Source organism: Schistocerca nitens, chromosome 3 (assembly GCF_023898315.1).
Source record: "Schistocerca nitens isolate TAMUIC-IGC-003100 chromosome 3, iqSchNite1.1, whole genome shotgun sequence".
Lineage (NCBI taxonomy): Eukaryota > Metazoa > Arthropoda > Insecta > Orthoptera > Acrididae > Schistocerca > Schistocerca nitens.
Genome location: NC_064616.1, coordinates 910,121,882 through 910,138,164, shown reverse-complemented (window position 1 = coordinate 910,138,164; position 16,283 = coordinate 910,121,882).

Genomic DNA, 16,283 nt, shown 5'->3' with positions numbered 1-16,283 from the left:
TTTTTCTAATTACATTTGTGTAATGTGTTTATCTGACATGTTCGACACCCAGGAGGATTCCCTTTTTTTTGGGTCTATGGAATGAATAATTAATCTAATCTAATCCAGGCGTAACGTTGCAAAGCGATATAAAATGGAATAAGTAGGGAGTAGGGAAGGCGAGTGTTTCACTTCGTATTTGTGGGAGAATTTTGGGAAAGTATAGTTCATCCATAAAGGAGACGGTGTATAGAACGCTAGTGCGACCAATTCTTGGGTACTGTTCCAGTGTTTGGGATCCCTACCAGATCGGATTACAGGAAGACGTCGAGGCAATTCATTGTTATATGTACGTTCGATCAGACCGCAACTTTAATTGAGATTCTTTGTGAACTAAAATGGAAGACGACGATCTTTTCGTAAGGCAATACCGCGAAAATTTAGAGAACCCTCATTTGAGGTCGACTATAAAACGATTCTACTGCCGCTAACGTACATGGATCATGAAGATATATGCGAGGAATTAGGGCTTGTACGGAGGCTTTTAGAAAGTTGTTTTTCACTCTATTTTCAAGTGGATCCGAAAAGAAGATGACTTTTAATGGTGCAAGAGACCCTCCTCTATGCACCGCAATGTGGTTTACTGACTATTTATGTAGATGTAGGAAGCAAAAAGGTGAATGGCCTTTCAGATCATGATGCACAAATTTTAACTCTAAAAGATTTTTGTGCTGCAACACGTGTTAAATATAGTCATCAGCTGTTTAGGAAAGCTGATCCAGTTGCTGTAGAGACCTTTGTAAACCTTATCAAGGAACAAGAGTGGCAAGATGTTTATAGCGCTGATACAGTAGACGATAAATATAATGCTTTTCTCAAGACTTTTCTCGTGCTCTTTGAAAGTTGCCTTCCGTTAGAACGTTGAAAACAGGGTACTAGCACAAACAGGCAGCCTGGGTGGCTGACTAGAGGGATAAGAATATCTTGTAGAACAAAGTGGCAATTATATCAAAACGTTAGAAACAGTCAAAATCTAAATGCAGCAGCCCATTACAAACAGTATTGTAAGGTGCTTAAAAATGTTATTAGGAAGGCAAAAAGTATGTGGTATGCAGATAGAATAGCTAAGTCTCAGGATAAAATTAAAACCATATGGTGAGTCGTAAAGGAAGTGGCTGGTCTGCAGAGATAGGTCGAGGATATAGAATCAGTGCGTAGTGGGAATGTCCGTGTTACTGGTAAGTCGCATATATGTACAGTATTTAATAATCACTTTCTGAATATAGCAGGTGAACTAAATACAAACCTAGTCCCAACAGGGAATCATATAGCGCTCTTAGAAAAAAGTGTTCCGAGACTGTTACCTGAAATGCTCCTCCATGATACTGACAAGAGGGAGATTGAGTTAATAATTAAATCACTAAAGACCAAGAACTCTCATGGATATGACAGGGTATCTAGCAGAATACTGAAGTATTGTTCTATGTATGTTAGCCCAGTACTTAGCCATATATGTAACTTTTCCTTTAGGAGTGGTCGGTTTCCTGAGCGATTAAAGTACTCGGTAGTGAAGCTACTTTATAAAAAGTGAGACAGGGATAATGTTGACAATTATAGACCTATTTCTATGTCATCGGTGTTTGCTAAAGTTATCGAGAAGGTTATATATGCAAGGGTACCGAAGCATTTAAATTTACATAATTTGCTGTCAAATGTTCAGTTTGGTTTTAGAAATGGTTTAACAACTGAAAATGCTATATTCTCTTTTCTCGGTGAGGTTTTGGACGGATTAAATAAAAGGTTGCGAACGCTAGGTGTTTTCTTTGATTTAACGAAGGCTTTTGACTGTGTTGACCACAAAATGTTACTGCAGAAGTTGGACCTTTATGGAGTAAGGGGATTAGCTTACAATTGGTTCGTTTCTTACCTTGAGAACAGAAAGAAGAAGGTAATTCTCCGCAATATTGAGAGTGGTAGTGATGTTAAGTCCCAATGGGGCACTGTTAAATGGGGCGTTCCCCAAGGGTCGATGCTGGGGCCACTGCTGTTTCTTATTTATATAAATGATATGCCTTCTAGTATTACAGGTGATTCAAAAATATTTCTGTTTGCTGATGACACCAGCTTGATAGTGAAGGATCTTGTGTGTAATATTGAAACAGTATCAAATAACGTAGTTCACGAAATAAATTCGTGGCTTGTGGAAAATAATTTGATGCTAAATCACAGTAAGACTCAGTGTTTACAGTTTCTAACACACAATTCAACAAGAACCGATATTTTGATCAGACAGAATGGGCATATTATAAGCGAGACGGAACAGTTCAAGTTCCTAGGAGTTCGGATAGATAGTAAGCTGTTGTGGAAAGCCCATGTTCAGGATCTTGTTCAGAAACTAAATGCTGCTTTATTTACCATTAGAACAGTATCTGAAATAAGTGACACTTCAACACGAAAAGTAGTCTAATTCGCATATTTCCATACGCTTATGTCGTATGGTATTATTTTTTGGGGTAATTCTTCTGATTCAAAAAGGGTATTTTTGGCTCGAAAACGGGCTGTTCGAGCTATATGTGGTGTAAGTTCGAGAACCTCTTGTCGACCCCTATTCAATAGTCTGGGAATTCTGACATTGCCCTCACAGTATATATTTTCTTTAATGTCGTTTGTTGTTAGCAATATTAGCCTATTCCCAAGAGTTAGCAGCTTTCACTCAGTTAATACTAGGCAGAAATCCAATCTGCATATGGAATGCACTTCCTTGACTCTTGTGTAGAAAGGAGTGCAGTATTCTGCTGCATCCATTTTCAATAAGCTACCACAAGAACTCAAAAAACTTAGCAGTACCCCAAACACTTTTAAGTCTAAACTGAAGAGTTTCCTCATGGCTCACTCCTATTCTGTCGAGGAGCTCCTGGAAGAGCTAAAAAATTAAGCAAATTCCAGTGTTACATTGTTGATTTTCTTTATATAAATTTACGACTTGTCACCTGAATATGTTTTTTTTATATTTCATTTTATCTGTTTCTAATATCGTGTTATAATTTCATGTATTGACTCGTTCCATGACCATGGAGACTTCTCCTTAATTTGGTCCCACGGAACAATAAATAAATAAATAAATAAATAAAGTTAATAACTCAGTTTCCACTACACAGTAAGCCGCATCGTTGAGTTTTTATCCGATGAGGAAAGGTTTCTTCTGCAGGATCTTGTGTATGTGCTCTATTAAAATTGTGTCGTAGGTTCCACTGCAGTGACACCAGTCTTTCTTCCCGTATTGGAGCCAGCCTGTTTCGGAAATGTGTGTGAATCCAATCCTGAGAGGAATAATTGCGTTCTGAATCAGTTAATCGTACTAATGGCAGCACATTTAAAATTCTGGATGCCAAAGTGCATCAAGCTTGCTTTGTGCTCAGTCCTCGCCACCACCTCGATGGAGACATATGTTTAGCAGCATCACAGAGACAATTACTCAAAACGAAAGCAATACCAGCTCTGAAATTTCCCTAGAGAATTCAAATTGAAGGCAATTGCTTAGTATTGCTGCATACTCCATAGCTTTACTTTCCTCATTTGCAGTAAGAGGTCATCCTTTGTACTGTGGGTCTAAAAGTTTTTCTACTGCGTGATCGTTTTTCACATAAACCCTTTGCTATGTTCCACAGCAGTTTTTATAACTGATTAGTTATCTTCAGAAAATATTTTACCCAGAACTGTCTCTATGTCATCTCGAATCACAGAAAAATTTTCATATACTTCTGACAAAATGATATTACGTTTTCTGCTCGCACTATAGAGTCGAGCATAGGTTCCAGTCACTGCAAAGCCTCTTCCTGTTTCTACCATGCTTCACCCTCTAGCACGGCTCTCTTCACAGCCTTGCCGAGCTCCTCATTAGGACGAACAATTGTTTCCCAGTCATGTAGCGAGCTAGCAAAACATAGTGCCACTGCAAACTATCGCGTTCAGGATGGAATTTTGAGTATAAGAGCTGATGACCCGTGTTTCACTTTTGAATTGGAAACATGGTTGTACTGCAGAGATTTAATAATGCTTTTTGACCACACAGTTAAGTTCATAAAGCATAACATCTTTTATCAGTAGATTGATACTGTGTGCTGCGCAACACATGTTGGCGATAAGTGGATATCATTGCTGTGAAAGGTTGCCAACAGCCTCCATATTTCGAGTATTGTCTGTTATAACAGTGACGAATTTTTAATGGCCTATCTCAATGATAACGTTGGTGGTAGTATCCACACAATATTGGGAAGTTTAGTTTTGCTCTCCAGGACGAACGCTCTTGTGAAACCTTGGATCTGGTGGGTTTATTAAGAAACTAACCACACTGTGACTCGCATCATCCATCCAGCCATCTACAATTAATACAAGCGAGTGCGACTTCAGGTTCTTTTACGGAATATCTTCCTGCAGGCATCGATATTCAGTGTCAGGAAGACCAGCTCCAAGTGCACGACGCAAAGGTGGCTCATAAGTAGATCGTATCCTCTAGAAGGTATTTCGCCTTTATTCCGATTCTAATAGCGAAAGCGACACACCCCTCACATACACTGCTCTAGCAATAGTTTCATCAGTTGCTTCATCTGTGAAAGTTACGCATGAAAAGCCAGACTGTGGTATGTGCAATGGTACATCAGTTGGCTTAGATGACTCTACAGACCATGACTTTCTCACTGATGCAGAAGCATAGGCTCGACACAGATCCTTTCAACCTCTATCTGGGACTATCACTGTTTCTTTCTTGTCGTACGTTGTGATGAAACTATGTATTTAGTAGATTGATAACTTGCATCACCTTCATTGAGATGCTAGCACAGTCGCAATGCCAGTGCATAATGACAGAGCTTGTAAAAATCGTTATATCTGGCTTCTGTTTTTCCATCTACAGTTCGTGTTTCATTCTACTTCAGACATTGTCATGAGGTCACATCCCTGCAGAATGCTTATTAACTACGATGGCCAAAGATACTAAAGCTGGGCAACGTGTAAAGAAACGTGACATTGAATCGAAGTTGTACCTCCAGCACCTTCTAGCTCTAGCACTTCCTCTAATGAACTTTTCTACATCTCGAGGTGTTTCCCTACTCCCAGGACACGTCAGACTTCAAGGTTGCTGCACTTAACCTGTTACAAAACTGTATAAAACCGTGCTTATTGTAATTAAATCACCTAATACAGTATTCTTATATCTATAGCAGGGGTCGGCAAGTAGTTTTCAGTGGGGTCCGGATTCGGTGTAAAATTTTTTGTGGAGATCCAGAAAAAAACTAATAATTAAAAGGTACTGTTTTTTATTTTGTTTTCAAGTCAAGTTAGTTTCAAACCAAGTAAAACAAGTAGTTCTCAGTTAATATTGTAATATATTCAATGTGAGAAATCACATCGACGGTCTTGAGCCAGTTTTTTAAAGTTCGGTGTTCGAGGGGTACAGCAAATGCGAAGTATGTCTTCGAGGTGGGCGTTCGTCAGCCTTGACCGATATATGTTCTTCGAAAAATTCATTTTCGAGAACGACGATTTGCATATATATGTCGAACAAAACATGATGGCCAAATAGCTACTTTGTTACAATTTTCATATTTTTCTGAAACATGTTTACCCCAAAATTCTTCAGTGGATACAGTTTTATACATTTGCAAAGAAATATCTTCTTGCAAGTCGATTATCTCCACATGAAGTGAAGACTTTGAAACGCTGAACAACTTAGCAGCCACATCAGTCCATTCTACCGATGCATCAACTTCATAAGGAAATTTTAGGAATTGAGACAGCTTTCCAATTTATGAAAATTCTTGAAATCTTGTAGCAAATTCGTCCCTTAGATCGGACAGAAATCTTACAAACACTGCAATGTCTTTTTCAGAGTTCTCTTCTTTATACTCAAGAATTGTTGGGAAATGAATAAAGTCGTGCCTTGCAACATCTTTTTGAAAAATATCCGGCTTACGACTAAAAGCAAACACGCTTTGTATCAGATCACATATTAATTTCCCATTCCCTTGAAACTCTATGTTGAGCACATTTAAATATTTCAGAATATCCTTCAGAAAAGCCACAGCTATCATATTGCGCTCGTTTGTTATGAACTCTAAGTGCTTCTTTGCTCCCTGCGTATCCAAGATTTGCAACAAGGAGGGTACTTCTTCCTTTATTAACCAGAAGCATTCAACAACTTGACCTTTAATTAACCAACGAACGTTGTTGTATTGCAATAAGTCAGAATACGGTGCATCACAGTCTGAAAGAAACTTCTCGAACTTTCGGTGTTGAAGAGAAGAATGAGATTTCATAAAATTAATCAACTGCACCAAGCTGTCCATTACTTCTTTCAGTGTAGCACTGAGTTTTCCACAAAGAGCAGTATGTTGAACTATACACTGATACGATATTAGACCTGGATTCTGATCCCTGATTTTCTTTGCTACAGCTCTTTCTTTGCCAATCATCGCTGGGGCGCCGTCAGTTGAAAGCGACACTATTTTATCATAACGAATGTTATGGAGTGTTACCTTTCAAAGGCAATATTGCGAGCAGTTCTTTCCTCAATATATTATTTTCAATGTCGAAAAATCTCACGAAAATAGATATTTGTTCATCATCAACAATGCCATATGATTCGTCAAGTGCAATGGCGTAGCATGGTGCCTTTTCCAAAAGTTCATGCAGAGTGCTTTTAATATCAGTAGCTAAAATTTCCGTTCTTCTTGTATTACTTCTTGCCGACAATGGAATACTTTGAACTGCAGCGAGAACATCCTTGTTTTCTTCAAAAAGTGGCGAGGCTACTTCCAACATACATTCTTTCATTATTTCAGAATCTGAAAATGGTTTTTGGTGTCTACTAAGTGTCCAGCAGACACGTAACGTTGCTTCTGCCGATTTTTCTTGCTCACTCATGCAGCGAACCAACAATTTCGTGCCTTTTTCGTAAGAAGTGAGATATTCCTGTAATTTAAATTTAAATTTTACCATGATAAGTTTACAAAGCAGTTATACATATCACATTCATACATTATCTAATAGAATTATATTACGTGTAGTTTTTCTTTACGAGCCTCACTGCCAAGAGGAAAGTTTTTGTGGAATTGCTGATGAGTTGTTTCATAGTGTCGCTTTAAATTGCCACTTTTAATAACAGCGACAGTTTTATTACATATTAAGCAAACTGGAACCGCTTGAGGCCTATCAGGCAGCGTAAAACAATATTGTTCAGTCCATTCAGTCAAAAATCTCCTGTTTTCAGTGTCCACTTTTCACTTTTTAGGACCCCTTACTAATGTAGGTATGTATGTACTGAAAGGTTTTTCACACGACAAATTGTAAAACAAATGAATAATTGCTCTGTGTCCTGCGTGCGATTGACAAAACGAAGTAAAAAGCGACCGCCCACTGTGCTCTCTTTGACGAAAACGACAGGTTCGGACTTGTTTAACAAATGAACGAGTAAGCAGTGACGCGTGGTGGGAGGCGATACACGCCGAAAAATAGCATGACATGGATCGACTCAACTGAATGATTTGCTAATCTACTTGACTAAATTTTTCTTTTTTAGATACGTTTAGTTACTAAATTATTCAGTACTCGGCTAAATTACTAGCCTAGTGCGAACGAGGCACCGGGATACTTAGTTGGACGTCGGACTGTATTTAAGAATATTTGGCGGTCCGAGGTTCGACCTTCCGCGGTCCGTATACAGACCGCGGTCCGCCTGTTGCCGATCTCTGATCTATAGTGTGGATACGTAAACATAAATGATTCTGAACAACAATGAATACCATTTCTTTCGGACATGTTATTTAATTCTGTCAAATCTTTTTGAAAATATAGGAAAGCTAACTCAACCATGGTGTCCACTGCATAAATCATGCATACCAGTTCACTATACATACAAAGCTGATCTAAATTGATTTATCGATGAATATGATTATGGGAAATTCACTTGCATAGTCAAAATTGATTTACACAAATCGATTAATTTAAAGAAGGCGATGCGTATGCGAGTACTGATGGTGATCTCACCAACCATCAAAGCAAGTCAAACTACACATGACTCCACTGACCAAAAATTCATACTCTAACGAGATTGAGTCTCTTACAGAGGAATTACAAGAAAGAAATTAATGCAATAATGCAGCTTATCTCCATGATAATGAAAAGAGGCTAAGATTCACCCAGGGGCGCTCGCAGATTTTCGTGTCAGTAGGGACCAGACATGTATATATTGAATCCCGATTTTAAATTCCCAGATTTCAATCGACAAAAATATACAAATTATCCTAACAGAATATAATCTGCAAACGAAAATTTATTCTCATTTTCATTTTAAATAAGATACTCAAACTAAATACAGGTGCTGATGGGCGAATATCCAGTAGATAAACTGATCCATTTAGAGAATCTAGAAGTCTTCATTCCATATAAAACTGAAATCATTGCAAAAAAAAAGATACATATCCGAACTGCCCAAATCCACTGGAATAAGGAAGCCAGTTAGGAATTGTAGCAAAGATTAACCTCCGCAATGCGTTTCATATACAATGCATTGCTAGATTTCACAAAATAAATTCACATATGAGGCTATCAGTGTTGTGGCGTAACGACAAGCTCCGGCACGACGAGCTAGGAACGTTACAGCTGTGAAACGACGTCAGCCAATAGTACGCTGACCGACCCCTCTGAAGGACGACACAGACAGCAGCGGCCTCTCCACGAAGAGAATGTAAGCCCCGCACCGCCTGGCCGCGGCCCGAGTTGAAGTCTAACCGATCTACGAACTCTACAGCATTGGCTTAGAAACTGCATTGTTTCACTTGTATTACGAATTGTATATCGTGAACAGATTGCTTATGTTTCATGTCGCCCTTGCTTCAATTGTTATCTAGCGATCCGAGAAAACAGGTTTCCTAGGCGTCCTATATTAGACGAATGGGCAGAACACAACAATTAAGGGGCTCCGGAAAGGCTCAAAATCATGAAAAGTTCAATTTCTATTTTTTTGCGTTTTCTGAATCTGCAGACTATTACCTTTTAATAGATATATAATTTATTCAATTCCGAAGACTACAAATATTTTTAATTTTTTTTTTTAAATGTGTTCTACATGGGCGTGACCCACTGTGGCGCTGTTAAACTGCTGTCAAATGGTGTTATTATTAACGTCCGTGTTCGTCAGGTACATTTTAGTGATGTGAGATAAAGTGTGTGTTGTGGCTAACCTGTGATGGTTCAATATACTGTATATCGCTGGTGTGATTGTCGATTGTTTCATGTTTATTTACTCTGTCGTTATCTCGAAAATATTCGTAATTAATTCTGTTTCTTGAGTCTCTGTTTTGTTGAAGTATAATAATGAGTAAAAGTAAAGTTATTAGAAATCCTCTGAAGGCTTTTAAGAAAAGGAGAAATGTTGGAAAGCCAAAGGTATGTGTTATTACTGTAAACAATAAAGACGATGAAAATCCCCAACATAACTTGTGTCCCAAAGAAGAAGACAGTTGGTGTAAATATAACAAAGGATTGCTAACTGGTGAAGTGTACACTCATAAGCATAGTCTGCCTCATGCAATAATGGAGGTGATAAAACCTATTTTCAGAGACTTAGCAGCACCTGAACTGTTGAAAACGTGTATTCACGGAAAAACTCAAAACCCCAATGAAAGTGTAAATAGTGTTATATGGTCGAGAATCCCCAAGACTGTATTTGTTGGAATAGAAACACTTCACTTTGGTGTGTATGATGCTGTTGCGACTTTCAATGATGGCAACATTGTAAGGTGCAAGGTATTTAGAAATATGGGAATGAAGATAGGTTCTAACATGGTACGAGCGATGCTTGCTTTAGACAAGGAACGCCTTGGGGCTGCAGACAGGGCTGTAAAGAGTCTAGAAATACAAGCAAGAGTAAACAGGAGGAGGAACAAGAGGAAGCTGGAGGAGGAGTTTGCAGAGGATGAAGATAATCCATCCTATGGACCTGGAATGCACTAAGAAGTTAATCCAATCTTTGTCGCTCGATTCCCAAAACTTTTATTTTCTCATAGTAATTGCATGTTTTCTAAGGATCTTCCAAACATATTTGTTTCAAACTTTCAGTAAATGTTACACAGTACCTTCTGCATAATTTAACACAGCCTTTTTCCAAAAAACTGTAAATTTTTGAATATATAAATAAAAAATTGCAAAAAAATGTTGTGAATTTTCATTACAATTGAAGAAAATCATCTTTAATAACTGAACTAAAATTTTGTAAAATCCCTGTGTTAAGTTGTAGCCCATATTCCAATAAATAATCTGTAAAAAGTTCAACTTCCTACCTCAAATACTTTGTGAGGAAAGATGTAATTTATAAGCGTTATTTTAACATTGCAAGTATAGGGCGTTCCGGAGCCCCTTAAGGTCTGCGTCCTTCATCTCCAGACACTCCAGACTCCAGTCTCCAGAGACTATTACTCCAACGCGTTCACGCACGACGCTTTTTTTGTGGTGGTGCAAGGAACTCACGAAGATACTACCAGCACTCGTTTGCGTGTACGCTCGTAAAGCACAGCACATGGACGCCTAGGTTTGGCTATCGCTCACATGTTTGAAGAGTCCACACGCAAGTAAATGTGGGCGTAAAACAATTGTATCGCTATAACTAAAAGAGGCTAAGTGTCCCCCAGGGGCGCTCGCACATTTTCGTGTCAGTAGGGAGCAAACAAATGTATATATTGAATCTTGTTCTTAAATTCCCAGACTCCCATCTGTTTCGTTATTTACATTATTTTCTGTTGGTCCCATCATAGTCCCTGTTCACTCAATAAGTGGTTCTCTTGCCATAACAAACTGTCTAAACGCATAAAAACAAATTTTAATATTTAATTTGTATTATAATTACAACTCATTCAGTGAATCTACTTGGATTTAAATTAAAAGTTCAGAAAAAACAGGTCATTACATTCAGCTTGGTCAAATTTACTTTCATTGCAATGAAAGCTTCGTTGAACTCTCATAACAATAGTTCTAGAATCACGTTTTGTAGGAATTGGGAATGATTGCTTCAAGCGATTTATTTACTTATTCTCGTATTAGAAACATACATATTATACAAAGTTATGACTATATTACTTTTCCCCAAAACGTGGCCGAATGGCTCTACGCTGCTTCAGACAAGAAACTAAAGCAGCAAGTGCTACAGAACGCAATGTTGCGGCGAGCACTAAAAGCCCCGCAGTCCGTTAGGTTGACTGAGTTTCCGGCGAAGCTGGCATGCTATCTTGCTTCCAGCGATACAAGGACTGGCAATCTAATTTTATCTTTGCTGTCGTACGTCTCGAAACCAGCACATCAGGTATCTCGGGACCTATGGCAGGGACGATACGTGGAAACACAGACAGCCGCTGTGGTTTCAAAGGGACTGAGGAAATTCATTTTCAAGTCATTGTGGTTTCAGTCTATCACACGCAAGCAATCATTATCTCTCTGATCATCTGTCACTAATCAAAAACTGCGATTTCAGTCTTTCTCGGCGTATTCCACTGATGAATTCTTCTCTGGTTATCAGCCGAGTGGTGGCGTCGTCTTGTCGCAACGTTTCAATGAGTTTCGTACCCATCACCTTCTGGCGAAGTCTTCCCCAGAAGATGATGGGTACGAAACTCATAGAAACGTTGCGACAAGACGACGTCACCACTCGGCTGATAACCCGAGAAGAATTCATCATTAATCAATAACTGTCATGACGTATCATTGAATGTTACTATTGTTAACGCCATACCTTGGGTTGCAATAATGAAATACATGAACACTGGCAATAACCATTTGTGGTTTATGAAGACGTACGCACCTAGTGACGGGGAACTGGAAGGGTGAACTCTTCCTTCTCTAGGAGAGGTAAATTTTCGAGGTAGAACTGTCACCATGGCTGTCCTACGTACTATGTAGTAGTTTCGTCACTCGGTCGATCGGCTACTTTATTTCAGTTTAGTATAGCTAATTAGTAATGGACAGAGTTCGTTGACATGCAATATTTCTTTCTTTATGAACTATGCGTTGCTCACAAGTACTAAAATCCCGAATATTCTTACTACAGAAAGAGAAAATTTAATTTTTCTTTATGTAGACATCCTACTATATTTAATCCGAGGGGCGTCCAATAAGTAATGCAACACATTTTTTCTCAGCCAATTTTGGTTGATTCTTGTCTGACATTGTGAAATATTCCCGCTTGAGCCCCTATAGTTTCATGAAGTTCCGATAGGTGGCGGTGCTATACGTAGCCTACAAATTAGCGTCTGCAACGGAGGTGCGTTCCAAGCAGAGAGTTGTCACTGAATTTCTTTTGGCGGAAAACCAGAGAATCGCAGATATTCACAGGCGTTTGCAGAATGTAAATAAGACGTCTCAGTGAAAAAAATCGTTGTGAGTCGTTGGACGAGGCATCTGCTATAATCGCAACAAGGTCGCACAAACCTGGCCGATCTCCCGCTTGCCAGATGCCCTCACACAACAGTGATACCTGCAGTGTTGAAACGTGCGGACACTCTCATTCGAAGTAAACGACGGATCACAATTAAAGACCTCGCTTCACAACTGGACGTCTCTGTTCGTTGTGCTGAGGCTCTTGTCCACCAGCTGGTGTACTCGAAGGTGTGTGCCTGCTGGGTTCCAGGCCACCTAACGGAAGACCGTAAAGAGCAGCGAAGGACCAACTGTGCACAGTTGTTTTCGTGTTACGAGGCTGATAGAGACAATTTTTTGTCTAACTTTGTCATAGGGAATGAAACATGGGTTCATCAATTCGAATCGGAAGCAAAACGACAACCCATGGAGTGGCGCCATATCACACCTCTGCCGAAGAAAATTTCAAAGCCGCACAGTCAGCTGGTAAAATCAGGGCGATCGTCTTCTGGGACTCTGAATGGATTATTCTGTCCTATGTTCTCTATCATGGCGCGAGTATCACCCGCGAAGTGCATTGTGCTACTCTTCGGAAACTGAAGGATCGAGTTCATCGTGTTCATCGCCACAAAAATACAAACGAACTTCTCATTCTCCCTGACAATGCAAGGCCTCACACAAGTCTACATACCCGAGAGGAGCTGACAGAAGTTCACTGGACTGTTCTCCCTCATCCACACTGCAGCCCGGATCTCGCACCTTCCGACTCCCTTCTGTTGTGCCCAATGACCGGTGGTAAGCAGTACATGGATGATGGGAAAGCTACTGACGCAGCGACACGTTGGCTCTGACGTCGACCAGTAGAGTAGTACCACGCGGGCGTACATGCCCTCCCAGGAAGGTGGAGCATGGCCGTCGCACTGAACGGAGATTATTTTGAAAAATAGCCTTTTGTAGCCAAAAGGATGTGGAATGATATGAGGCTACGAAATCCTGAATTCAGAAAAAAGGGGTGCATTACTTACTGAACACCCCTCGTACATTTTTAGTAAGCGGATCATCTTACGTTTGGTTTGTTTCATCCACCAAGTGATGCCACTAACGTATTTGATAAAGCTGTTTTAAAAATATTATTAAAACTGAAGCAACCGTTCCTTAAGTAGCATGACTTTCAAGAGATCACAGCGAAGCCGCCGCGGGTCACTGCCTCTGGATAACTTTAAGTGGCGCGAATTTTAATTGAGTATGATATGCGGCGTATTCCGAAAATAAAAGGAACTAAAATTCTGCTTGATTAAGTGGGGTAAGAGTCCGCAGCTCGTGGTTGTGCGGTAGCGTTCTCGCTTCCCGTGTCCGGGTTCCCGGGTTCGATTCCCGGCGGGGTCAGGGATTTTCTCTGCCTCGTGATGACTGGGTGTTGTGTGATGTCCTTAGGTTAGTTAGGTTTAAGTAGTTCTAAGTTCTAGGGGACTGATGACCATAGCTGTTAAGTCCCATAGTGCTCAGAGCCATTTGAACCATTTTTGAACCAAGTGGGGTAAGAGAGCTGAGTGCACTTACAAAACCCCGTCCCAGCTTGCATCCCGCCTTCTCATTAGTGTAGGAATAAGCTACAGTATTTGAGTGAGTTCCCTGCCATATAATACAGCAATGTATTGATGTATCTGTACTTGTAGCATCTCAGACGAGATAAAATTGAGAGTTTAGCTATCAAAGATGCAGTTCAAATTACGTCCGAAAATCTTGGTATATGCACACTGCTCAAGTGTACTGTAATTTCTCTACTATTTTTGAAGCCACGTGGCACATAAACGTCTATAATTTGCATACAGCAGTTCTGCTAAGCTTCTTAAGTTTGACCACGAAGCTTTGGGCTTAAATGGGATGCAAAACAAATACCTGGGTGTAATACTTTCAAGGGGTATGAAATGAATTGATCAGACAAGTTAAGTCCTAGGCTGAAGCAGATGGCAGACTTCGGTTCGTTGCTAGGATACTGGAAAAATGTTGTCGGTCACTTCAGATCTGCTTACAAAACATTCTTGCCACGCAGTCAAGAGTATTGTTCATCTGTGTGGAGCCCGTATCACCTGGTATTAACTGGGTATACTAAACACATACAAAGAAGGGCAGCTCAGATGTTTGTCCGACACATGTCAACACGGTGACGCTGACAAAATCTGAACTGGCAGGTGCTTCTTGGTGCCACGCGAACGGTGACGCTGACAAAATCTGAACTGGCAGATGCTTTTTGGTGCCACGCGAAAACTAGGTTACAACGTTTCAAAAACCAGGATCAAGTGAGGAATCTAGAAATACACATTTCCTGATGATGTTCTTCCTTCGCGCATATTGATCCTTCTTCCTTGTGAATGTGTAAAAGTTGTGTCGTAAGTGTTTTTGTGGATTGTAGGTGAGTCGTATGGTTACCTGTATAACGCAGTTTCTGTGTTGTATGATAATGGTGAGAGAAAGGAGAGGAAAGCCTGGTGTCACCACATAACCAACTCCTTTGAAATCGCATCAAAAGAGGTCCAAGCTTTATGTCCCCATCCGACGGACTGATCACCACCAACAGTGTCACATACCCACGCTTCATGGAACACAGTGGAGGGGTTTGGACTTTAATATAGGACAGTGGCGCAAACAGTGGTGATCGAAAACTCTACGTCACCACCGTTCCTCCGCTTGCCGGCCAATTACTGAGAGTGAAAATTTCATCTACATCTACATTTATACTCCGCAAGCCACCCAACGGTGTGTGGCGGAGGGCACTTTACGTGCAACTGTCATTACCTCCCTTTCCTGTTCCAGTCGCGTATGGTTCGCGGGAAGAACGACTGTCTGAAAGCCTCCGTGCGCGCTCTAATCTCTCTAATTTTACATTCGTGATCTCCTCGGGAGGTATAAGTAGGGGGAAGCAATATATTCGATACCTCATCCAGAAACGCACCCTCTTGAAACCTGGCGAGCAAGCTACACCGCGATGCAGAGAGCCTCTCTTGCAGAGTCTGCCACTTGAGTGTATTAAACATCTCCGTAACGCTATCACGGTTACCAAATAACCCTGTGACGAAACGCGCCGCTCTTCTTTGGATCTTCTCTATCTCCTCCGTCAACCCGATCTGGTACGGATCCCACACTGATGAGCAATACTCAAGTATAGGTCGAACGAGTGTTTTGTAAGCCACCTCCTTTGTTGATGGACTACATTTTCTAAGCACTCTCCCAATGAATCTCAGCCTGGCACCTGCCTTACCAACAATTAATTTTATATGATCATTCCACTTCAAATCGTTCCACACGCATACTCCCAGATATTTTACAGAAGTAACTGTTACCAGTGTTTGTTCCGCTATCATATAATCATACAATAAATGATCCTTCTTTCTATGTATTCGCAATACATTACATTTGTCTATGTTAAGGGACAGTTGCCACTCCCTGCACCAAGTGCCTATCCGCTGCAGATCTTCCTGCATTTCGCTACAATTTTATAACGCTGCAACTTCTCTGTATACTACAGCATCATCCGCGAAAAGCCGCATGGAACTTCCGACACTATCTACTAGGTCATTTATATATATTGTGAAAAGCAATGGTCCCATAACACTCCCCTGTGGCACGCCAGAGTTTACTTTAACGTCTGTAGACGTCTCTCCATTGATAACAACATGCTGTGTTCTGTTTGCTAAAAACTCTTCAATCCAGCCACACAGCTGGTCTGATATTCCGTAGGCTCTTACTTTATCAGGCGACAGTGCGGAACTGTATCGAACGCCTTCCGGAAATCAAGAAAAATAGCATCTACCTGGGAGCCGGTATCTAATATTTTCTGGGTCTCGTGAACAAATAAAGCGAGTTGGGTCTCACACGATCGCTGTTTACGGAATCCATGTTGA